We start from the raw sequence: 25,443 nt of genomic DNA, 5'->3' as shown, positions 1-25,443 counted from the left end.
AACAGCTCACCTCTCAGAGAAAACCTAATATTTTCTGATAAGCAGCTTATGCTAGTTTTCTTAGCAAGTAGCCCGGAAGCATTTCTGTCTGTGGCATTTCTAGACGTGCTAAGTTGAAGGGAACCCCTCTGACCATGCCATAGTCAGGCAGACCCTTTTGGTTCAGGGGACAGCTATTCGGAAAGATGTAAACATGGGGCAATTGGAAAATGATATAAAGTAATTGATCACGGAGGCAGCCCAGAGCATGCATTGTTAACACAAACACGTGTCCCTGTTTATGGAGTTGTAACCAGAGAAGTGTGTATTTATTGTTGGAGGTGGAGGCCAAAGCCTGGGGCAAGATTAGGTCAAAGCCTTGTCACTTTTGCACATGGCCATGCGTAAAAGCAGTGCACATATTTTAGCAGCAGCATTTCCCAATGTGTGTTCAACCAAAAAGGAACAAGAAACTAGAGGTTCCCACTCTGAGTTTCGTGTGCTCATCACAGCAACTTAGTCAGGTGATCCGTTGCCATTTTGTGATGAAGAGCTAAGGATCGGGAAAGTTTAGTAGCTTACCTTACATCAGGAAGCTAGTTATTTGAAAGAGTTGTGATTTGAATGGACTTCTGACTCCAAAGCCAAGGGTCTCTGACACCCATCTCCCCCCAGAACTAAAAAAACTGGAGAGGCGTTGGGCAGAGTTTGCCTATGTCTGCTCACTGTGAAAACCTAGGGTTTTGCTATCAGAACACTCAAAGACAGGGGTCGTAGTATTTTGTCCCTCTCTAATTATACACCAAGGAAAACTTAAGGAGGTGCCATATCTCTTCACATGTCTGAATACAGAGGAGGGCTTGGTCAGACTCTGGTAAAAGAGGAAGACAATTCTTTGGGGAAATTTCCAAGTGACTTACAGCCTTTGCATTGCAAAGAACACTACTGTGCCTACAGAGTTTGCTTTCATAAATTTGGTTGCAGGCTATTCTGAGGGAAAATGCATCCCACCTTCCCTTTACCTTGCAGGTATTCGGTAACTATTAGACCACATTTTAAAATGAATTGTGTGCACTGATGTTAGAGAAGGTTAGACTCTCTGAGCTGCCACCAGTGACATATGACTACAGTGACAGACAGTCAGTGGTATTCAAGCTGAATTAATCAGAAAACACAGCCTACTTCAACGTGACGTTTAGAGGGAGGAGGAATAGCTACTTATTTACCAAAGGGATGTCACTGAACCATCTTTCTATCTGGAGATAGCCTATGGCTACATAATCCTTTCAAACCAGCAGTAGAGAGAAAAACTATACTAGGAGCCAGGTCTTTTAGGCTGGTTCCCTCTTGTTCTCTCCTCTCATTCCTCAAGCTGGCCCTGGTTATTTTATTTTGGGCAAGGTCACAAGATAAAGTGGGGGGTTCAGATGCCTTCTATGGGGACCGTGGGGACACAGAGAGCCTTTGGAGATGGAGGCATTTCCTCTGATCATTCTCGAAAGTGAACATGCATACATATGAGCACCCTGGAAGGAAGGAAATATGGTAATAACGGTGATAGTGGTACCTCAATTTTATAAATATGTAATGCTAATTATATAAACAGTTGAGAACTCTGAAATGTCTTCATCATGCGTGTCATACAATGGAAATATTATGCAGCCTAACTCGACATTATACAGTAATAATGTTATTTCACATTGGCTAGTTGACAAGCACGGGCCAATGCTGTCTATCAAACAAAACTGTTGTGCCAGATTGTATCTTGGCGATAAGTAGTGGAAGAGCCATTCAGAGTCTGTTTATGTATTAATCAAGGCATCAGACTCAGGCCGCTCCTTCAGTTACAGCCTTTATTAAAAGACATGAAAATCCTCTGGATACCAGGTGTCTTAGTCAACTCGAGCTGCCATAACGAAATACCATAGACTGGGTGGCTTAAACAACAGAAATTTATTTCTCACAGTTCTGGAGGCTGGAAGTCTGAGATCAGGCTGCCAGCATGGTCACATTCTGGTGAATACTCTCTCCTGGCTTGTAGATGGCCACCTTCTTGCTGTGTCCTCACGTGGCAGAGAGAGAGAGTGAGAGACAGCGAGCTCTCTGGTGTCTTTTCTTATAAGGATACTGGTTCCATCATGAGGACCCTACCCTCATGACCTCATTTAAATCTAATTACCTCCCAAAGGCCCCATCTCCAAATACCATCACATTAGATGTTAGAGCTTCAACATATAAATTTTGGAGGGACACAATGCAGTCCATAGCTAGAGGGTACAGCTGGATATTTGTTGTTGAACACCTTCCACCCCCACCTAACTCTTCCTTTACTCATGAAACTTTTATTTAAGCTTCAAGTTAAGTAAATTTTAATAAGTCTTGGAGTTGGTTCTATTTTTTCTAAGAGTTTAGGAAGTCATCTTGGTATAACTTCTCAAATTGTGTATGCCCCTCACACTTAGACAAGTGAAATGGATACCACACAAACTTGTCATGAAGGCAAGCAACCTACTTTGCACCCAGGTTCAGTGAGACTTGGTGAAGGCTTGTGGAGTGACTATGACACTTGTCCCATGAACAAGTACTTTGCTTCTAGAACAGATCCAAATGACATATATATTTTCATAAGTCACCATTCCTCCTTTCTACCTAGTGCTTAACCGACATACTTATTTTTTTAACATCGCATAATAGTCACAGTGGGTAAGAGTATTCAGGTCTCAGTCCCAGAAAGGTCTCAGATTCCAGTTTGAAACCAAACTTACAGTAACAATATCTATTGGATACCTGAAAGCAACACCAATGATTTTCTTCATACAGTTATTGTTGGAGTATTTCAGATGAGCTGTTGAACTAAAAATGTCTTCAATCCTTAAGTGATATATGCCCAGATGGAAATCAAAGGTGAAATGGTTTTTTATCCTTCTTCTTCTTTTTATTTTTTTTTAATTTTTTTAAGAAGCTGTGAAAAACCTGAGGGGTTTATACTATTGAAGGAAGAGATTATTGAGTAATTACCAGACAGGACGGACTTGTTAAGAGCTTGGTGAAACTTAGAGGCTGAGTCTACATAGCATAAAGTGAAGAGGATATTTGGTAATTATTATTTAATTTGAGCAATCTTTTCCAAGAGGTCCTTTTACAATTAATTAGTCTTCATTTAAACACAATTTCATAAGTGGACCCCCAAGTATCACCTCAGGAGAAAAATACAGTACCAATAATGTTACTTTATCAAGAAATATCTTAATGGAATCTATGACATGGCATAAATAATTATCCATAGCCAAAACAAAGCAGTCCTTAATGTTCAGAATATCAGTCCTATTTCTCTCTCTCAATCTCTCTCTCTCCGAAAGAAAAAATTTTTTTCAAGACCTATATAGAAAGAGTAATTTAGTAAAATGCTTCAATTAATGTAGATTAATTTTGCTGTGTGACAACTTAGAAAATGCTAAGTAAATTTTTCAAGGATTGATCAGGGAATTTCTTCTACAAGTTTGTAGTACAGAGAAGACTTTTTAGTCTGATTTGGATGTGATGCCAGGATGGGAGTACACTTGTTACAACAGTTCTCTTCTATGTATTTTAATTCAGCTCAATTTATTTCAACTACCAGTAAGGTACCTGTGTAGGTGACACCTACTCTGTCGCAGGCACTGTACTTTTTAGGTAGTGAGCTCCTGCTAAATAGCAATAGAATCAAATCTTAATAGACTTTGTATCCCAGAAGCCTAGCAACAATATTCAAGTGTGAATGTGCACAGTGTGTTTGAGGAACGCAGTACTGGACAGGACTGGACAAAAAGTGTTAGGGTAATAGGACAGGGGACCTGATCATGGAGGGTCTTGAATACAGTCAAGAGAATCTCAGACAATAATGATACAGAAACCAGACAATGTTCCTGTGGTAAAGACTTCAATCCACATAATATCCATGTGATTATCCAGTGCAATTTATGCGGTTCTCAATTTTTTCCTGCAAAGAGTGAGGTAGTAAATACTTTCTTCTTTGTGGTCTCTGTTGCAGCCACTGAACTCTGCAGTCATTGTGACAAGGACAGCAATCATAGACATATGGAAGCAAATGGACTAGGACAGATTTAGCCTATGGGCCATAATTTGGCGACTTCTGCTCTGGTTCAGTGCTTGCTGTTTTTTTATTTTCTACTAAAATACCATTTTACTAAGGTCTTCTGAGAGGTAAAAGCAGTCCTTAATGAAGAGTGTTATTAGTGTTTTTGATCACACGCACTATATGTGAATCAACAAAAAAATAAATGACAATATAATTCAGAAGTCACTGCACTTTTAAAGCCTGTATTTGTAATGTTCAAGTTGAATTATAGGAATATGGATTGAGTGGTGAGTGAATACTGCAATGATCCTACCAAAAATAATGTTTGAACAAAAAAATTGAATTTCAGTGACCCGGTTAGACTAATTTAAAGTCAAAATATCAAGAAATCACTCAATTCTCCTGAGAGATCTGCATCCATTTCCAGATGACACTCAGCATGAAGACAGAGACAAGCTGAATTCTTTGACTCATGCCAAGTTTCCTCAAACATGAAGACTTGAGTCACATGACATGCCTGGTCAGATTCTAAAGTGAGCCTCTTGTCATCCTTGTAGGGCTATGAAGGAATCTGAACCCTAGACTATATCTGGCTTAGGAAGTAGTCCAACCACTGACAAGAGTTTTTCAGAGCACGATTGTGGCCCTCTGAATCAGTTGTAAACAAACATCTGGAACTTCTATCTCCTTCCATATACTGTTACAAGACTTTGTCACATTGGTGCAGCCACTATGGAAAATGGTATGGAGATTTATCAAAAAATTTAAAATAGAAATACTTTACGAGCCAGCAATTCCACTTCTGGGTATTTATCCAAAGAACATGAAAATACCAATCAAAAAAGATATATGCACCCCTATGTTCATTGCAGTGTTATTCACAATAGCCAAAACTTGGAACCTACCTAAGTGCCCATCAATGGATGAATGAATAAAGAAGATGTAGTATATATATATAATGGAATACTACTCAGCCATAAAAAAGGCAAAATCGTGTCATTTGTGACAACATGGGTGGACCTTGAGGGTATTAGTTTAAGCGAAATAAGTCAGACGGAGAAAGACAAATACTATATGATTTCACTCACACGTGGAAGATAAACAAACAAACACAAAGATATGGAGATATGGAGAACCAACCAGAGGGGAAGAGAGCGGAGGGGGGCAAAAGGGGTAAAGGGACACACATGTATGGTGACAGATAGAAACTAGACTTTTGGTGGTGAACACAATGCAGTCTATACAGAAGGTGATATATAATAATGTACACCTGAAATTTACACAATGTTATAAACCAATGTGATCTAAATTAAAAAAAAAATTAAAGATAGTGGTAATAATAATAATGGCCCGGCAGGGAACTGGCGGTGGTTCTTTGGGTGAGCGCAGACAGAGTGACATTTCCTCTACTTCATCTCCTCCACTGGCTCCCTGAGTGTCCCTTCTGCCCAAGCATGATTTTCCTCTCTGTAGTAGCTTTTGTGCATTTGAATGGTAGATCACACACCTTTAAGGCTGTTATTTTCATGTTTTAATAATATTTTGCAACTCACTTCCTGTTTCTCAGCTGCTAACCTTGCCAAAAGCATTCCTTGTCAGGTACTAATTTGGGTGACGTGAAGACCACTTGATCTAAATTTTTGGTGGGTAATTACTGAGTCAGAAGTGAGTAATTTTTTGATATCCAGTGGCAGTCAGAAAGGTGGGTATTTTACTACCCACTCATTAGAGATTCTCCAGTAGTGAAATGTCCTGAATTTTGCTCTGTTTGCAGACAGAAGAGAAATCTGACTGCTCAAACGAAAAGTAACTTCCTGCTTATTTTGGCAGCATTTACACTATGTATTGAAGTTTTTTATTATGAACCCTCTCCAGAGTTTCATTGTACCTGCAATATTAATTTTGTATTGATCAAATTCTCATGAAATGACTTTCTCCTTTTTTGGGGGAGGGTTATAGAGATTTTATATTTAATTCAGAAAATAAGCGAAGATATTTTAGTGGTTAAGAATTTAAGAAATAGTAGGAAAAGTCTTCAGTAATAAATCTTAGTGCCTGAGAGTAAAGAGCATGACCCTTTCTTGGAAAGTGCTAGCCCTTTTCACATAATACTTTTGAGGGGATACCTTTTGGATTTCTAAAATTGCTCATTTTATTTTTATACCAGAAAAAAATAAACAATAGAGATGTTTTTGGTGAGAAACGAAACTTATCACTTAACCTCAAAGCCAGCTCATGTGCCCGTTTACTGGAAGAAGTCAATAAAAGACGAAAATTTTGTTTTGAGAAGCTTTTGCTTTTAGTAACAGACATCAACACACCACATCATATCGTGTTCCTGTAACTGCAAACAGAAAGTTGGACTGACATTACATACACTCATAGGTTTTTTTCCTTTCATAATGTCCTATGATGAAATCACAACTTTTTGCTAGAATTAGCCAAAATGCGTAATACAGAGTTACATCTTTATAACACAATTTCATTATTCAGGATTCTGCACGCAAAGATCCAGTTCAAAAATGAAAAATTATTTAACTGACTTGAATGAATTATTTTAAAAATATTAAATTGAATTGAGTAATTCTGTGTTAGTTTCCTGTGGTTACTATAACAAATTAGTACAAACTGAGTGGTTTAAAGTAACATAAATTTATATTCTCATAGAGATAAGAAGTCCAAAATCTATATTAACTGCTTCTAAATCAAGATGTCAGCAAGGCTATGCTCCCTCTGGAGGCTGTAGGGGAAAATCTGTTCCTTGTGTCTTCCAGCTTCTTGTGGTTGCCAGCATTCCTTGGCTTGTGGCTGTGTCATTCCAATTTCTGCCTCTGTGGTCACATTGCCTTCTCCTTTTCTGTATCTGTGTGTGTGTGTGTATGTGTGTGTGTGTGTGTGTATGTGTGTGTGTGTGTGAGTGAAATCTCCCTCTGCCTCCATCTTACAAGAAAACATGTGATTGCACGTAGGGACTACCTGGATAATCCAGAGTAATCTCTCCATTTCATTAGGGACCTTAACTTAAACATATCTGCAAAGATACTTTTTTGCCATATAAGATAACTCACAGGATCTCAGAAATAGGGTGTAGAAGTTTGGAGAGGAGGGCATTTTTCAACCAACCACAAATGCTTATTGAATACTAATAGTATACAAGACAGAATGCCATCTATACCCTCACTGATGCAGTATCTTTTGCAAGGGTTTGGAGAAAACAAAACTCATTCCCACTTGAGAACAACAGAGGTTGTTAAAGAAAGGGAAATGTAAACTATGCTCTGAAAATAGGTGTGGATTTGAAGGCAGGAACAAAGTAGATGGAAATTCTTAATGAATAGAAGATTTGGACGGAAGCCAGAGAAGGGAATAAGATTGGCTGGTAGATTATAGCGTTGGGTTAGAACCTTGGGTTCTAGAACCAGATTTCTGGGTTTGAATCCTCATTTTGCCTTTTTCCAGCTACGTGCCTTTGTTTGATCTCCCTGTGCATCAAATTTTTCATATTTATAATGAATTTATAATACATATATATATATATAATCTAACTCATAGGGATTTTGTTGCAATATTTAAGATACTTAGAACATTATTTGCATATAGTAAAATGTAAGTTGCTATTGTCTTCCCTAAATGTATAATATTTCTTTATTGATTAATTGTCCCAAACCTGCTCAGAAGTAGGCACAAGTCTCATACAAGTTACTGAGAGGACCTAAAGTTTCTCAAGTGAATAATTTTCTGTATTAATCACAGTCCAGCTCTATAGAGCCCTAAGACCGAATTATAATGACGACACTCCACTATGGTATTTTTACCTACAGAACCTTCAAGTAAGGAGGAGTAGGTAGTTATCACTATATTTCAGCAATCTGAGATGTTCATTCTTTCACTATTAAGTTGTGTCTTATAATCACTGCTACATCATAATTTAATTGGTCACAGTTTTTCTTAGTGGTACATAAAATAATAGCAAATTTTTATAATCCGTTGCACTTTAGATTTGATGAAATATCGGTTCAGTCTCGTGTTATGGGTGGGGAGACTGAGACATCATGTGCTGGTTCAGAAGGTGAGTCAAAGATCCAGGGTTTGGGATGACCTTCCACTTCTGGCCAAATCGCATATTTTCTTCTCCAAACCAAGCCTCTTTAGTAGTCTCTTTAGAAGATCCTTCATGCTGGGAAGAGGCAGCATGGTAGAGTGAAAAGAATGTGTGCTTCACAGATACACAGAACTAAGTTCATATTCAGACTCTGTCACCTGTGTGTCCCCGAGCAAGTTGCATGTCCTCTCTGAGCTTCAGTTAGCCCATCCATTGAAAGCTATTGATAATACATTTCTCTCAAGGTCATAGTAAGAATTTCATCACTCTTATGGCAGATGGAGAAGGGCTCACCAAATATTGCATCTGCTCCTTTGCATTTCCTTGCTGACTTGCAAGGTGGTGTCATGTGCCTAGTTCTGGCCAGTGGGTTGAGTCTGACACCCTGGGCCAAGGGACACAAGAGCTGGTGTACAACCCTCCAGGTGTCTCTTCCCCTGAGAATCTGAGGGATCACATATTCTGTAAAATGCAGTTCATCCTGTATTTCTGAACAACTCTGGGGAGCACATGCCACCCCACCTCCGGACATTCACAAGAGGCATAGAGCTGGAGAAAGAGGTGACTGTGTATTCTCTTAACCTGCTGAAGAATAAGGGTTATTTATTACTACAGCAAGACATAGCTGCATTGGTTTTACATTTCTACATAACAAATGTCCATAGACATAGCAATTGAACACAACACACATTTCTTATCTCACAGTTTCTGTTGGTCAGAAGTCTGGGTTTGACATGGCTAGATTCTCTGCTCAGGGTCTCATCGAGCTGCAATCAAGGTGTCAGTGAGATGACAATTCTCATTTGAGGTTACGGATCCTCTTCCAAGCTTATTGGTTGTTGGGAGAATTCATTTCCTTCAGCTTGTAGGATGGAGGTCCCCATTTTCCTTGCTGGCTGCTCTTAGCTCCTTAAAGGCCATCTGCATTCCTTGCCATGTGGCCTCTGCTCTTCAAGCCATCAACAAAGCGTGACAATCTTCCTGTGTTTTGAATCTCTGATTTCCTCTTCTGTGACCAGTGAGAGAAAACTTTCTGCTTTTAAAGGGTTCATGTGATTAGTTCAGAGCCACCCAGATAATCTCTCTATCTTAAGGTTAATTGATTTGGGGCTTAATTACATCTGAAAAATCCCTTCTCGGCAGTACCTAGATTAGTGTTTGTGTGTGTTCACCAAGGTTGGGAGTCTTGGGGATTATCTTATCATTCTACCGATCACAATAGGATGTCTTAATTTATAGAATACCTATCACATTATAGATGCCTAATAAATATTAATTTTCTCATCACCACACTCTGGACATTTACCCAGTTTTTCAGAGTATATTTTATTTTTAATTTTTTAAACAAGGAAATATTACACAAACACATCCTCCTTGTGAAGAGTCTTAGTTTCTTTCCCCTCTTTTCAGAGGAAGAGAAGCTCGGTTATCAGTTTGGTGAGAATCATATCAAACTATTTTCTGTTATTTATAAAAAAACACAAATATCAATACAACACAGAGAGCGTGGCTTGGTGTGCACATGTGCATGAAGTTGTTTGTGTGTGTGTGTACGTGTTTCTACATAAGTAGCATCATACTAAATGTATGCTGTGCAACTTGCTTTTTCACTGAAGAACAAATCTTCTATGTTTCCATATTAAAATATATGGAACACAGCATAGTCCACAGCTGTTGCACCACATTCCATCAAAGTCAATTGGTAGACACTTAGGCTGATTCAAACTTCAACTATCACCAATAATTCCACAATGAACATCCATACATATGACTCTTTGTAATCACATATGAAAATTTCTCTAAGTTAGATGGTGAAAAATGGATTTGCTGCACTGTAGCATATGTATGTTTTAAATTGTCATCAATGCTACAAAACTGATTTCCAAAGTTTCTATAACTATTTTAACTCCCACTAGCAGTGTAGAGGAATACTCCTTTCCACATACCCTCACCAACACTTGACATTGATTAAAGTTTTTAATTTTTTTGCAGTTTTATGTGTGAATATAATATCTTACCATGGTTTGGGCATCATTCATTAGCAATACTGAGGTTTGGGGTTTTTTAAAAAAATATTTAGATTACAAGTAACTTACAAGGAATTGAACTACACATTCTCTGCAGTGTGACATGTAGCTTTTCCCTAAGTGGTTCAATTTCCTGAATGCTTACCTCCTCCCTCTTTCTTTGAGGTCTAAGAAGGACCCATTTCTCTTGATATTCTCTTTTGTGTCTTTGGGTCTTGTTTGAAATCGTCAACATCTTGGAAGGTCTTAGCTGGGAGATAGGAAGCAAAATGGCAGTGGGAGATAATAAATTAGAAATAATAATAAAACACACCATACTGCCCCCTGCCTCAGATGAATCTGGTAATATGAACTGGCAATGGTACTCATGTGCACACACAAGGGATTTTGTAAAGAGACCTATAGGAACAAGCCCAGGGCCATCTGTTAAAACTAAGAGTGGGAAGAACTCTTTCTTTTTAATATTCATCAGAGGCAACCTTAGCTGGTCCAATACCAGTGTATCTTTTGCTATCTTTTATTAATAAAACCCTTTCAGTGAATATAGAATTAATGGGGAAAATATTGATTTTCTTTGTTAATTTGCTTTCAAAAATTGAGGTCTTACAATCTTGGTAGAGTAAGTCTAAGACATATCTGTTTATCCATTTATTCCTATTAAAATGGCACTTCTAGAAAATATTATCTGGTATTAATCTGGTGAATAGTGTTATAAATGCCAGAGTTTATGTTTATTATACTTATTAAACTGGTCCTGATATCTCATAAAAATAAAACAAATGGCAGGGTTAGAAATTGAATACTTTGTATAATTCTTCAAATCTTTAATATTCTGTTTATTAAGTTTTTATTGAAATACAATACATGGAGGACAGAGTGAGTGAGTGGAGTTTCAGAGCTATACAGCAGCTGAGCTCCAGCAGTCCTAGGAGAAAAATAGTCAAGCTTCTATTTCTTTTATGAAAACCTCTTAAACTTCCAATATCTCTAATGTTCCCAGAAATTTGCTTTTCAGAACTAGCAGAGAGAAGTCATCTTTTCCTTAAGGAAGTGTTTTTGTTGAAGAAAAGGGACAGACATAGAGGCTTTCCACTCGTCCAGAGCTGGTTGGATTTACCATTGTCACCTTTACATAGTCAGAAAAACAACCTTAGCAGTGGGAGCAGGAGCAGCAAGGAAGCGAACCATGATGGAGGCAGAGAGGTAGAGATAACATCTCGGGGAAAAAAAATAAGACCGACTTTTGCACAATCATTATTGTGTAATGATAATGCTGAGCATAGGATATGCCTCTTTCCATGCAACATTTGGGGCAGGGAATAGCTAAATTGAAATTAGATCCTGGAGGAGAAAATGCACGGAAGTCCAGTATAACGGAAGTCTAGATCCTGCATGGGATATAATGAAGGAGGAGCTTTGCTGCTAAAATTTAGGGGTAACTCGCTGTTGGGGAATCAAGTCCTTTTGTGAATCACTGAACTTCCTTATGTCTGCTTTCACAACTAGACAGTGATAATGTCAATGATTTTTTAAAATTTCCCTGGCACGTTAAACAAGCTAATTATGGTAAAGCACTTTGAGAACTTCCAAAGTAAAGCAAGATATGATTAGAGAAATACTAAAGTATTCCATATGGACCTCAAATCTGAATGGTCCCCTTTCTTGTTTCTCTCTAATCTACATGTCAGCTCTGACCTAGACAGAGGAATAACATGTAGAGTAGGCACAGCAGGTAATTGCTTTCATAGAATGAATTGAGAAATTCTAGAAATACCTCCACTGCCTATAACTGGGTACAGAGATTAGAGTCACTTCTGCAGAAGAAGTAATTGAAACCATAAGGGAAGAAAAAGCATTCTCTAAGAGGAAGAATACAGAGCCAGAGTAGTTAAAGATGGACTTATAGTCTATCAGCAGTCAGCAAACTTTTTCTATAAAGGGCCAGACAGCAAATATTTTAGGGCCTGCAAGCCATCCAGTCTCTGCAGCATGTACACAATTCTGCAGTTGCAGCATGAAAGCAGTGAAGACAATACATAAACAAATGAGCATGATTGTGTTCTAATAAAACTTTATTTGCCAAATCAAGTGGTGAGCAGGATTTGGCAATAGGCCCTAGTTTGATGACTCCTGCTCTAGATTGTAAGCCTCTTGAGGACAAGGGCTCTATCTTATTCACTTCATGTCCCCAGTAACCTATGTGACGGGCAGATAAAAGAGGCACAACTAAGATTCATTAAATGAATAATAAATTATTACTTTTCTTTGTTTACTCATTCAAATTAAATTTTGTGTTCAGATTCTGTTTCAACCCACTTTTTCTGGGACGCCTAAAATAATTTCCAGACCCTGGGCTATTTTACCTGACAGCTTTAACTGTTTTCCTTCTTGGTCTTGTCCTTCTTTAACTTCAACTTATTTTTTTTTCTAGTCACTTCCATTTAGTTGCTTATTTTGACTGTCAGAAATTCCTCAGAAGGGATTAAAAGTAGAATAAGCATATGTGAGAAAATAAACAACGAGCATTTTATATGAATTTGCATTTTGATGTATTTATTCTACTGAAATGCATCTTTTAAATGAGATATCATTCTCTAAAGCGCATTCTATAGAATACCAGTCCAGCAAGGTGCTCCTTGAAAAAAGTTTCCTGGGTCAAAAAAGCTTGGGAAACCGTATAGTCTGTCTATTGAAGAGTCAATCAACAAAGGCACTAGGTTCTACAGTAAAGAATCCTGATAATTTTTGTTTGACCCTCTCATGCAATGGCCTGTGCGCAAACACCAGCCAACGTCGCTTGGTGTAGGATCTCAGCAGGTGTACCGGCGCTGCTCTCTCAGAGTCCTGTGGAGATGTGAGAGAGCTATGCTGGGGCAGGGCACAGCTGGACACCCTAAGAGGCTGTGTTCCTGTAAAGAAATCTGGCACCCTATTGCTCTCCCTTTGTCTGATGTAAGCAGGAGAACAGTCTTCAATGAGGAGAACTGGGTGCAGACGTCTAGCGTCTGAACTTGGACACCAGCCATTTGAGGATTGCTGGAAATTCCAGTTGCCCAGCATCTGGAGACTTGGGGGGCCCTTGGGAAATTGAGTCTCAGTGAAACCCCTGCTGCCGAGAGAAGGAACTCCTGAACCTATGGGGAGTTGTAGCTGCCCTTGCTGAGAGAGTTGGGGGTCATTTATTCTGCTAGCTCATTTTTAGGTATTACAGAGGAGGATCCCATAAATACAATTTTCCAACTGTATTTGGTCATGGAAATCCACCCTTTTCCCTTTTTATACGTGTGCATGTGTGTTGTTTTGCAAACCACCGATTAGTAGCATATGGAACTAGTGTTTTGTGGAGCATACTTTGGAAACATTCTATTAATGCCTGTGATAGAATGATTTTAAATATGGCCACAAATGTTTACACCTCCCTGTATCCACACCCTTTGCAATGTGACTCTGTGGCTCCCTCCATTAAAGGTGGAGTCTCTTTCCTCTACCCTTGAATCTGGCCTAAAGCTGTGAGTTGCTTCTGCTAGTGGAATTTGATGGAGGTGACGATGTGCCAGATCTGAAACTAAAACCTCTAGAGGCCTTGAACCTTTTCACTCATTCTCTTGGATCCCTGTCATTACCATGTGGATGAGCTTGGGCTAGCCTGCTGCATGCTGAGATAATGGACCAGTAAGTCACCCCTGTTGTCGTAGTCAAGATTCAGCCAATCATCAGACAAAATAGTGTGGCCATCCTAGACCCACCAGCCCCCAGATGACCCCTAAACATGTGAGAGATCCTAGCCATGACCAGCAGACCTGACTACCCAACCCACGGCTGATAAGAGTAAGTCCAGCAGAGAGAGACCAGAACTACCCAGCTGATCTGTAGACTTATGAGCAATAAAAGATGCTTAATGTTTTTAGCCACTGAGTTTTGGGGTTCTAGTAGCTCTGGGCTACTATTTATTTATTTGCTTTTATGCAATAATTGCCACTGACACTACTAATTTTTGGCCTTTTTATATTCTATTTCTTACCCATGAAATCAAGGTTAAGCAATGACTTTGTTGAAAGAGAAAATTGGATCATACACATCAAAATGATAACCAATGAAGAATATGATACCAAGAATATATGTGTTAACAAAAGATTACCATAGATGTATTGTTTTCACTCAACATGGACAACCTTGTAGTCATAGACCAAAGAGGTGCATATACAGAGAGATATTTTTCTGATTTTTCTCCCATAGGGCCTCCCCTACTGACTGAATCCATCAGACATCAGATAACTACACATGCAATCAGACAACATTTCTGGAGATTTCTTCCCATCTTGAATTTTTTTGATAATTTGTCTTTGTTTGGAAATAATAATGAGTAATAGTGTGGAAAATTTTTGTTTGTTTGTTAGGTTTTAAGCTTGGAAGGTAGAAGAAAAATCTTCTCAAATAGCTAGAAAGATAAAAACAGTAAAATGACACAGGCATACTCTCCCTCCCCCACCTCAAGTTTCTGTCCGGAGGGAAAATATTGAGGCACAAATGTCTCTCTCCTCTCAAAAAAGCATTCATGGGTAAACAAATCAGTGCCATCTTCCCGGTGCCCTGAGAAGCTGTGAGTGCAGCCTAGGGAGAAAGGATCTATCTTCCAGGGCGACCGAACAACTGCCGAGCCGCTCAGAGAAATCAGGGGCTCGCCGGACCAGTGGAATTCCCACACCACAGACTTGAGACACTTAACTAGTGCCATTTGCTGGGAAGCAGTCAGCTAATTGAATTTAAATGAATGATGTACATTTCTTTTAGTTTAAGTTGTTAAACTGTATTTCCATGTTTGATAGTCATTTGCTAAATCTTGGGAAAACATTGCATGTATAATAATATGCTTGAATCCCCTGTAGCATTAAAAAAAAAAGCTAACTATTTATAAATGATTTACTCATTTGAAGCACATCTATATTTTAAAGAAACATCAGTTTAATCAGAAAAGGGATTGGGTTATTGATTTGAATTCCAATTCAGACATTATTTAAGCAGACTATAGCAGAAACAAAAGATATACTTCTGTGTTTCTCAAAACAGAGAGACTTTGGCTCACTTGTTTAAAAAAAAAATTAGAGATGTAAAGAAATAATTTTTCATGACATAGTAATTTCATTTTTTCGTTTAACCAGACATAATTCTTTTTCCTTTTCTTTAGCTCCCTGAACCCTAAACAGCAGAGGTAAAAAATAATTTACTCATAGCCAACTAATTTGAAAAATTAAATATGTAATCTTTTCACAGCATAAATGACTTGATTTTTTGCACTTTGCTAATTTGGGAAAAAATGCATGAGTTTGCAAAAAATTAATGAATAACATTTAAAGCAGATTTCTTGAAGTTTTTCTCATTATCTTTATCTATAGTGAATTTATCACAAAACAAACGTAGTCGAGATGCTTAGGTTTGGTTTATACTACATATGGGGATGCTCTGTCCTTATATATAATATTGTAGTGGAAATCACACTGAGTTATGGGTCAGAAGACACGGTTTCTAGTTCCATCTCTAGCACTCGTGAACCAGGAAAGCTCAAGTTGGTTGCTTAACACCTCTATAAATTGGTTGACTCTTGTATTAAGTGGTTATACTAATATTAGGTTGAAATATATAAAATTGTCCATATTTGGCCAGTTTTGACCAATAAAAATGACAATCTTCTATGGTTCAACCTAATACTGCTCTGTCTGCATGAAATAAAATTTTTAAAACATTTTGGAATACTATAAAATATATGTAAATTTAAGGCTTTTATTATCCTAATCTGTGTGTGTGTCTGTGTATGTTCACATACAGGAAAACCACATGGTGCAGCTGTAATAATAATTGATACAGATTGCCATGCACTGAATTGCCTGGGATGCAAAAAGGATAGAGGGGACTGGATGGTGTGAACCAACTTTTATGACTGCTCATTTCTTTTCCATAGAGATGTCTAAAATTTGGCTTTTACTCTAAAAAAGATGAGTTAGAGACTGAATAGCAAACAAAGAATTCATTGCCTACCTGCAGGTCTTTCTTTACCTATCAGGTAGGCAAATTATTGAACTGCCTTCTCTGGAGCCTTCACCTGGATGCAAAGCATTTGAAATCTGGTCCACAGGTGTCTTTCCTTCAAAGACATTTAAACACTAAATTCTAGTTCAAAAGCAAGACATCTTGAGTATTCACAGGTAACTAAACAGTGATCTTATGTCTTCAGTTTCTCCTTGGGCCAAGCAGAAACACCTCACCTCATCTGCTCTCTACTGCGCTGTGTCTGCCTGCCTCCCACATCCCACACCTCCATCCCACAGCATGCCTGGATGAGCCCAGCAGCTTCTCTTTCTTGCTAATTTAGGTGTCCTAGTCTCAGCTCATCCGTAACTAGTTCTTTGAATTGAGGTCCTGTGGAAGTAGCCAGCCCATCTGCAGAGACAGACTGAAGAAGAGGCGCCATGAAACGCAGCGATGGGATCCAGTGGTCTCAGGAAGAGTAAACATGTTTTCTTCCTTTGGTATGGCTTTCTAATTTATGATTGTGGTCTCTCATGGGGCCCAACTTTACTTCCTGCCCTCAGGTTTTATGAACTATTGTGCATCCTTATAATTTTTACCTAAACTTGTCTGAACAGGTTTCTGCCACCTACAAACACGGGGCTGGTGCTCAGGGTATGTGCCTGTTGCAGGGACACTGCTCTTCCTGCTACAGACCTTTGGCTTGTTTACAAATCACTAGACACAACCCTTCTCTTCACTTTAGGTTTATATTTCGCTATTTTATGTATGTTATATCAACATACTCAGTTTTTTTAACGCAAGTTATTTATCAGATTTATATTCAAGTTATTCTTGGTCTTTAATCAGAATCAAATTCACTCTAACTTTTAAAAGAAAAAAAGGATTTATGATAGTTAAAGCTAGTCAGAAGATTGTGCTGGAAAGTCCACATCCAAAGAGGATTCCCAAGACCCTTTTGAGTAATTGTAGCGTGCTGGAATTTGGATGGCCTGCCATGCTGCCTATTTTTGAGGTAGCAACTCTCAATGGGCACAATAAAGAGAAAGTCGTGTTGCAGAGTTGCATCTATAAATGCATACTTTAAGATAACCATGTGGTGATCTAATTATAAGTGATATTAATACTTTTTCCACTGTGAACCCCAAATGATTGAGATTGACAATTGTGGCTACCAGTAGCTTAAAATAAATGAACATAAACAAAAAGCAAAAAACCCAAATCAAACATTTTTTTCCCATTCCAGCTGCTTCCCCATGATGTAAGCAGAGCAACTAGGCAGCAGTGGGTGTTCTTTTTTTTTTTTTTTTTTTTTTGGTGAGGAAGATCAGCCCTGAGCTAACATCCGATGCCAATCCTCCTCTTTTTTTGCTGAGGAAGACTGGCCCTGGGCTAACATCCGTGCCCATCTTCCTCTACTTTATATGAGACCCCGCCACAGCATGGCTTGCCAAGCAGTGCATTGGTGCACACCCCGGATCTGGGCCCATGAACCCCAGGCCGCTGCAGCAGAGCACACGTGCTTAACCGCTTGCGCCACCAGGCCGGCCCCAAGCAGTGGGTGTTCCTGAGTCTGTTTGGACAGAGCCTCTCACAGACCTATTTCGTGTAACTGTGGCGTGGACGCCCTTTTGTATTTCACAAGCAAGAGAAGTCTTTATGTTGTAGTCTCACTGAAGGACAGAAGTGACGCCACACTCTAGGAGATATTTCTTGTTTAAACAAGTTACAAGAAGATTATTTGAAGGGTAACAGCTAGGTTATGTACCCCATAAAAGTACGAATGATTTACAAATATTTAACAAGGAAAAAACTAATTATGCTGCTCCTGTCACAGAGAGGCCAGCCTCAGAAATGGTATAATCAATACGGGAATGTTAGCTGTAATACAGTCTGTCAGCTTTTTAACCAACCAAAAAAAAAAAAAAAAAAATCAGAAAGTCCATAAACAAAGTTGAGCCCTCTCCTCCACCCCCATGAATTTTATGTATTTGGTTAAATGTACCTTTTACATGTAAGGTATCTGAACATTCGGAAGTTATTTCCAAGGCCATTTGGGAGGGCCCGTTTGGCCTGAGTTTAAATGGAGTTCTAAGAGAACTGGGTGGCTTCACAGTGGGTCACTGTACACAAAATATAACATTTTTTTCTCTGGGACCTAGTTAGTGTTTCTTAGAATATTTGTCCTTTTCTACCAAATTAACAGAAATTAAACTGTACTATAGGCTCAAGAAATCGATTTCCTACGACAAGCGTGTGTTTGAAGAGGCACATATTGTTGTATATTTTCCATGGTATTATAAACCCATTTAAATCGAACGATACAGCTGTGTTAGTGGGTATCTCAGGGCCCAGGAAAATTGTCTGGTAGAGGAACATCACTCTGCAATGCCATACAAAAAGTAGCTCTCAGAATAGTGTGAATAAGAGGGAATCACGTAATGGTCACGAGCACAGCTGGAGAGTCAGATTCTATGACTTTAGCTCCCAGCTCTAGCCACTTAGCATTTATGATCTTGGGTAGGACTAATGTGCTACAGATCTTTCATCTGAGAAATGAAGCAAACAATGGGAGTTATTTTATAGGGTTACGGTGAAGATTAAATAATACATGAAAAGTATGGAAGGCAATCTCTAGTACATAGTAAATAGTAAATAAATATTAACTATTATTATCAAAGCAAAGTCCTTCCCATTTGCAACTTATATTGCGTTGGCCAGTACAAAGAGGGTCACGTTGGTAGTAACAGCCCAGATTTTGCTGGTGTTTGCCAGCAACTGCCTAACCTTTGGTAACTAAGCACTCTGCAAGATGCACACTAGGATCTCTCTCTCCCCAGCCCCTGCCAATATTTACTGGCATTCCTGAGCTGTTTCACATGAGCTCATGGATTGTCTCTTACTTTTCTTGTTGATGTTGGCTCAACTTAAAGCCCCTGATGGTGGTGCCTTGCTGCTGTAGCTGCCGCCAAGATCTACGAGAAAGTTGAGGCCAATGCCAAGGGCCCTGCCTCCCTCCTGCTGCCTCCAAAGTTACCAACTTGTCAGGAGTCAGGATGGTGTCGTGCCCCCTATTGTCCTCACTACTTGGGAGCCCCCCAGTGAAAATGTCTCTCTCCCCAACTCCATGCACATTTTATTACCAGGGCATTAAAACAATTCTGTGGTAGTCCCTTCGCTTATGGTTCCTTAAAAAAAAAAAATCTTCAACCTTTGTCCAGAGCCCCCTCCATAAGAAACAGGCACGCATTCGTAGGGCCAAAATAGGGACCAATATCTAACACAAATACAAAGCTTTCCTCTCCAATTCAGGCTTTCTCTCAGGCATCTGCACAGAAGAGCACTTTCCCAGCCAATTTTCTCGGGAAATTTGTTCCTTGAGACCCTGACCAATATACCAGTTCTTCACACATGCCCAGAAACATCGGAATACCAGCTTAGGTTCAGTGGGGTCTCCCCTCTATGTAATGTAAATGGCAGAAAGTTTTTCTGTATTCTAACAGAATTTTACCCCATACGGGTTTGAGGAACATAATTTGACGAATGGCAAATGTCTGAGTCCATATATTGATGGCTATGACAGGCCTCCCTGTGTTACATGTTCAGAGATGGGAACTCACCATCACTTCTGCACATAAAGTTCTCAGAGTTGGGCCGCTTCTGATTTGTAGCTCTGTTTCAGTAGTTTGGGTTGGTTACCACATTTTACATTGCAGTAACTTTACTTTATTGCTACTGTCACAACAAAGCAAAGCAGCTATTATCTTATAACAAACTAAAGCTACATTTCTAAACCATCGCATCTAACCAAACTACAGTGCTATAACACCTAATTTACAGTTTATTCCAATTGCATGGACATGAGGAGCATAAAATAAAAATAAAAATATATATATCAGATTTCATTGGCTCGTCTGGGCCAAGTGCTTTGAAGTTTGGGAGGATGGTTATAAAATAGCTGAGGTTCCATGTTGCTCATGAGTCTTCTGTTTAGAGCTAGGCAGCTGAGTACACATCAGGGCTGACTTAAAGTCATCCGTGTGGTAGGTTGACATCACACCTCTGTTCAGCCAAGCTAGAAGCCTGCTCCCCCAGGCTTGTGCAGAGATACCTTCCCTGAGCTAAGGGCACTGCTGTGTAAAGGATTCTTAAACGAACCTGGAAGTTGGAAGATTCTCAAAGATAATCCAACAGGCCACCCAGTTAAAGGTTTAGAGAGGTGATAGGAAAGAGCAAAGTACAAAGGCAGAAATGCAAAGTAGCTTCTTTCTGCCCTTATAGAATCATCCTGGTGTCTCCACTGAAGAGCATGGCTCTGGTTAAAGCTAGGGATGAACTATCCCAAAAATAAACGAAAGAAATGAAAGCCTGACTCTTTTTATCCTAAGCTCCTACACAAGATCATCCAGGTTCAGAATGGCCTTACCACTCATCTCTTATCCAAAATGAGTCTTTTCCTCAAGAGCCATCCACTTCCTAAAGATAACTCCTAATAAGGGGCTTAACACAGGTGTTAGTCCTTGCCTTCCACCTCACCACATAAGCCTGACAGGATTGGCTTTTTCTCTGAGTTTCCATAACTCTCAATTGCTCCACAAACCATGACCAGTATATCTGATGGTATATGGGTGCACCCATGATGGTATTGCACTCAGCAATCTGAGTGAAGAGGCATTTGGGAAATGAAACGGATGAGGCACAATATGGTGGCAAAGGAGTAGAAGAAATTTAGAGTGACTCCCAGGTTTCTGATGGTCATGGATTGATGTGGTAGTGCCATTTATTGAGATGAGGAACCTGAGAGGGGTAGAGATTTGTGAGATACGAGAGTTGATTACCAACATTTTTATATAGCCATTTAACAATACTAACCATTTATCACTTAAAACTATACCCCCTTGCACTGCTATTCATATTTTTCAGCCTAGCATGGTGGTTTCCACAGGTTAGTGCCCAGTAAACACCAGTTAATGGCTATGGGGGCAGTGCTCCCTTTAAACCTCTTCAGGATAGGCCTAGGATATCAGGTTTTACAAGGCTTCTCTCTGGTCCTCCCCTGGCAGTACTCCTCCCCACAAGGCAAAAAGTTTGCAGGGTTACAGGAGTGAGCCCCAGTAGACTATGCCCTCACTTCTACACCATGTTCCACATATCCCGAGCCTGCTTCCGGGGCCAGTGCAGACTTTCCCCCCAGCTCCATCTTCCTGTGGACAGACTACACCGCTGGTAAGTGCATAGCTGGGCCTCAGGCGTGCTCAAGGTAAGCCAAGGGGTGGCTGTTTGCAGGGATAAGAGGTGAAAACGTTTGCATGTGAAGATGGAGATATCTAAACAAACGTGGTGTGGGATGAAGCCGTGTGAGATGCAAGGGTGTTGTGTCAGGAGGCAGGATTTGGAGACCAAAGGCCAGCTTTCTCTGCACCTCCAAGTTCCAGTAGAGAATTCCAAGGACAGGTTTTAACTTGGAACCTGAATTTCCAGGTTATTATAAACATGTATTCACCAACGTAGGAGGCAGAATATGTTTTTATGAATGGTTTGTTAGCTTGATATAACTCAATGTTTAGATCTATGATACATGTACTCTTGACCTCAGTCCTGAAATGTCAGAGGCGAGTCTGACTGGGGGCTCTGAGAAGCACTTTATGATCGAGGTACCATAAGCACTTCTAGGATGTGGACATGACAGCTCCCAAAGTTGAACCTCATGGGGCTCTATCACTGGCAACTGGTGTTTCAGTAGCTCTGAGACATAGAAAGAGAAATGTCACAGATTCAGGAAGTCGGACAGCAGAAGGGACCTGGTTCTTTTCTTCTAACTTATTTTGATCTCTCAGTAACTCAGGCTCAGTCCCACTGTCTTCAAGCTTAATCTATTCTCTCTGATCATATCATGCTAATTTTCCTTCCTGCCTTTGAAAGAACAACATTACAATATTTGATTTTGTTTGTCTCTCTCCATCCTACCTCCTGGGTGTTGTACTGAATTTCTTTGTGTTTTCATAAACTGCAAAACTCCCCCACATTCTGTCCATCACTTTAAGGGTTGAAATACTTTATTTTCTTTCAGTTTTTGGTAATGTCTGTATTTCTCAAACCTGAATTTTCACTTTGTTTTCTTATTCTCTCACCTTCTTTTCCCACCACTCTTTTTCTCTCTTCCTTCTCTATTTCCTCATCCATGTATGGCAGAGAGCAATGTATATGGATATATCAGGACCATTTGATTTCCTCAAAATACGCTACGCAAAAATACAGAGAAAAGTTTGGGGGAAGCTGTGAGGGATGAGCACATTCATAACTTACGGCTGAGTTTCTGTGAAGAGTCGCTGAATTGCAGAATATTACTCTCCTTTTACCGCACGTCTCTTTAGTTGCTAGAGTGAAATGGAAGTGAATGTCTGTTGCGGGGACAGCCCCTTCATCCCATACTTATTGAAAGGCATCTAACTGCCCACCGGGTGCTTCTAGAAAGAAGTGGAAGATGGGTTCCTGCTCTCAAGATGCTTATGGTGTCTCTGGGGCACCGACGTTCGCACATATGAAGGTGACAGACTGGAGCTGTGTTCTCAGCTATTTCTCAGAACACGGGCAAAGGATAAATCCCTGCTCATCTGTCATACGGTGCTTGCTGGGATTTGTCCCACAGGGAAATGGAAGGTGTCTCTCCCGCACAGCTAGGCCAACACACACAAATGGAACAGCAATTTGCACTCTGCCTGTGGCATCCTATATCAGCCACAGCACTTCCATTTCCCATAGTCTCAGCCCCTCTGCCTGGGCACAGGTCCTTGGCACACATGGAATTAGGGTCACCAGTTGTCTCTCTGCAGCCCAAATTCTTTATGGCGAGTACTTTCTGTACAAAACAAGGGAGAGGTAACTCCTTTGTTCTTTCTTCTCTGTTTTATGTCAAACATTTAGTCACTACATTCTGCTTCTTGTCCTACTCATCTTGGAAATACTGATTTTTTTGGACCTAGCCGTGAGCCACAGGCCATATGTTCAACGTTTTGTCTTCAAAAGGCTGCCTGCTATAGTAGGGAAAGCCTGGACTTTCTGCAAAGAGTGAAAGTTCAAAACCAGTACTACAGTTTTCAGTTGTATGGCCTTGAACAAGTTTCTTTCTTTTTTTTTTTAACATTTTTTTCCAGTTTTATTGAGATACAACTGACACAGAACATTGTGTAAGTTTAAGGTGTACAAAGTGTTGGTTTGATACATTTATGTGTTGTAAAATGATTACCATCATAGCCTTAACTATCACCTCCATCCAATCACATAGCTACCATTTATTTTTTGTGGTGAGAAGATTTAAGATTTATTCTCTTAGCAACATTCAAGTATGTGATATAGTCTTATCAGCTATCATCACCACGCCGTATAGTAGATCCCCAATTTTGTTATTCTTTTAACTGGAAGTTTGTACCCTTTGTCCAATATCTCCCCATTTCCCCCACCCCCTAACCCCTGGTAACCACCAATCTACTATCTGTTTCTCTGAGTTTGACTTTTTTAGGTTCCACATATAAGTGATATCATACAGTACTTGTCTTTTTCTGTCTGACTTATTTCACTTAGCATAATGCCCTCAAGTTTCACCCAACTTATTGCAAAAGGCAGGATTTCCTTCTTTCTATAGCTCCGTAATATTCCATTGTATATAAATATATATACCACATCTTCTTTATCCATTCATCCATTGATGAACACTTAGGTCGTTTCCCATATCTTGGCTATTGTGAGTAACACTGCAATTAACAAGGGAGTGCAGATATCTCTACGAGATCCTGATTTCAATTCCCTTGGATATATACCTAGAAGTGGAATTGCTGGATCATATGGTAATGAACAATTTTCTTAATTTCACTGGTCTTTAGTTTCCTCATCTATAAAAGGGGCTAATAGACATACTTCTAGGATTTTGAGGCTCAAATGAGAGGATTTTGTAACTAGGGCTTGGCACATAGATACTCAGTGTATGTGAATTTTCTCTCATTTGCCAACCCTTGTCAGGAGGTCTTCCTGCATTCCTGAGAGGAAATAAAATAGAACAGTCAAGTTAACAGGCATTGGAGTTATGCTCTATCAATTTACTGTGCTGGGACCTGGACTAGTTACTTAATCTTTTCTTTAAAATTTGAATTAATAATTGAACCCACTTCACAAGGGTAATTATATAAAATTCTTATCCTTGAGCCTTTTTCAAACAATGCCTGGAAATACTGGCTTTTTTTTTTTCTCTGCCACAGCACAACTTTGCCATCTGTGACCTCCTCCAGCCCTACCCGAGCAGAGTACAAATGCATTCCATGGACAGGCTCCATTCTCACCAGTTCCCGAGCCAGTTTCGACCAAAACAGAAAAGGGACTGTCAGCCTCATGCCACCAGCTAAGTGATCTGGAATTAGTCTGTAATGGTATTTTTTGCAGATACTCCCATGCATTTTAATCCTCCCCTTAAAAATGTGTTTCCCTTACAGTCTTTTTATCTCCAGGCTATGCTTTGTGGTATAGTGCCCCAAGGCAGGAAATAGAGACTTCTTGATCTTTTTAGCAAGACATAAGATTAAAAATTTCTTTTATAGAATTAGACCACAATGGTTTAAGTTAAGGGAGTCGAGAGGGAAAAGGAAGGGGCAGGGCTGGGGGCAGGGAGCCCACCTCTTCTACCCCTGGAGAACGGTGGAAAGAGAAAGATTGAAATGTGTGGAAAAGGAAAGCTGTTTGATGTCATGGATCCTGATGGCCCCTCTTTGGGCTGCAGTTTGGAGAGGGCAGATGTGTTAGAGAGGTATAGGGATTACTGTAAGAAAAGGGGAATTCTGTCCAGATTCCAGCTGGGACTCCAGAATGGACCATCCCTTGGCTGCTCTCTCCCTCTTCCATCCACACCCTTCTAGCCTAAACCCACCTTACCAACTTTTAATGCTACTTTACGAAAGTAAGTTTGGCTTCCCAACCTGGTTAGGCAGACAGAAGTCCTTCAATTTATCTTTCACAGGCCACTCTCATATCCTGTGTGACATGGAAGAGACTCAGAAGTTCCCTTGTCCTCTTCAGGAGGGATTTAGGAGGCAAGTGAGTTGAGATTCAGTAGGATCGTAATAGCACATCCTATGCCAATAGAAAAGCAGAAGCTGGGGATTGGACACCAGCCATGGAGTGGATGGAACATGTGGCAGATCCAAGGTAAAGGTAGGTCACCAGGGAAAGCTACAAGATCTTGATAC

The sequence above is a fragment of the Diceros bicornis genome, chromosome 12 (genome assembly GCF_020826845.1).
Source record: "Diceros bicornis minor isolate mBicDic1 chromosome 12, mDicBic1.mat.cur, whole genome shotgun sequence".
In the NCBI taxonomy this organism is placed as follows: Eukaryota; Metazoa; Chordata; class Mammalia; order Perissodactyla; family Rhinocerotidae; genus Diceros; species Diceros bicornis.
This window is presented reverse-complemented; position numbering follows the sequence as displayed.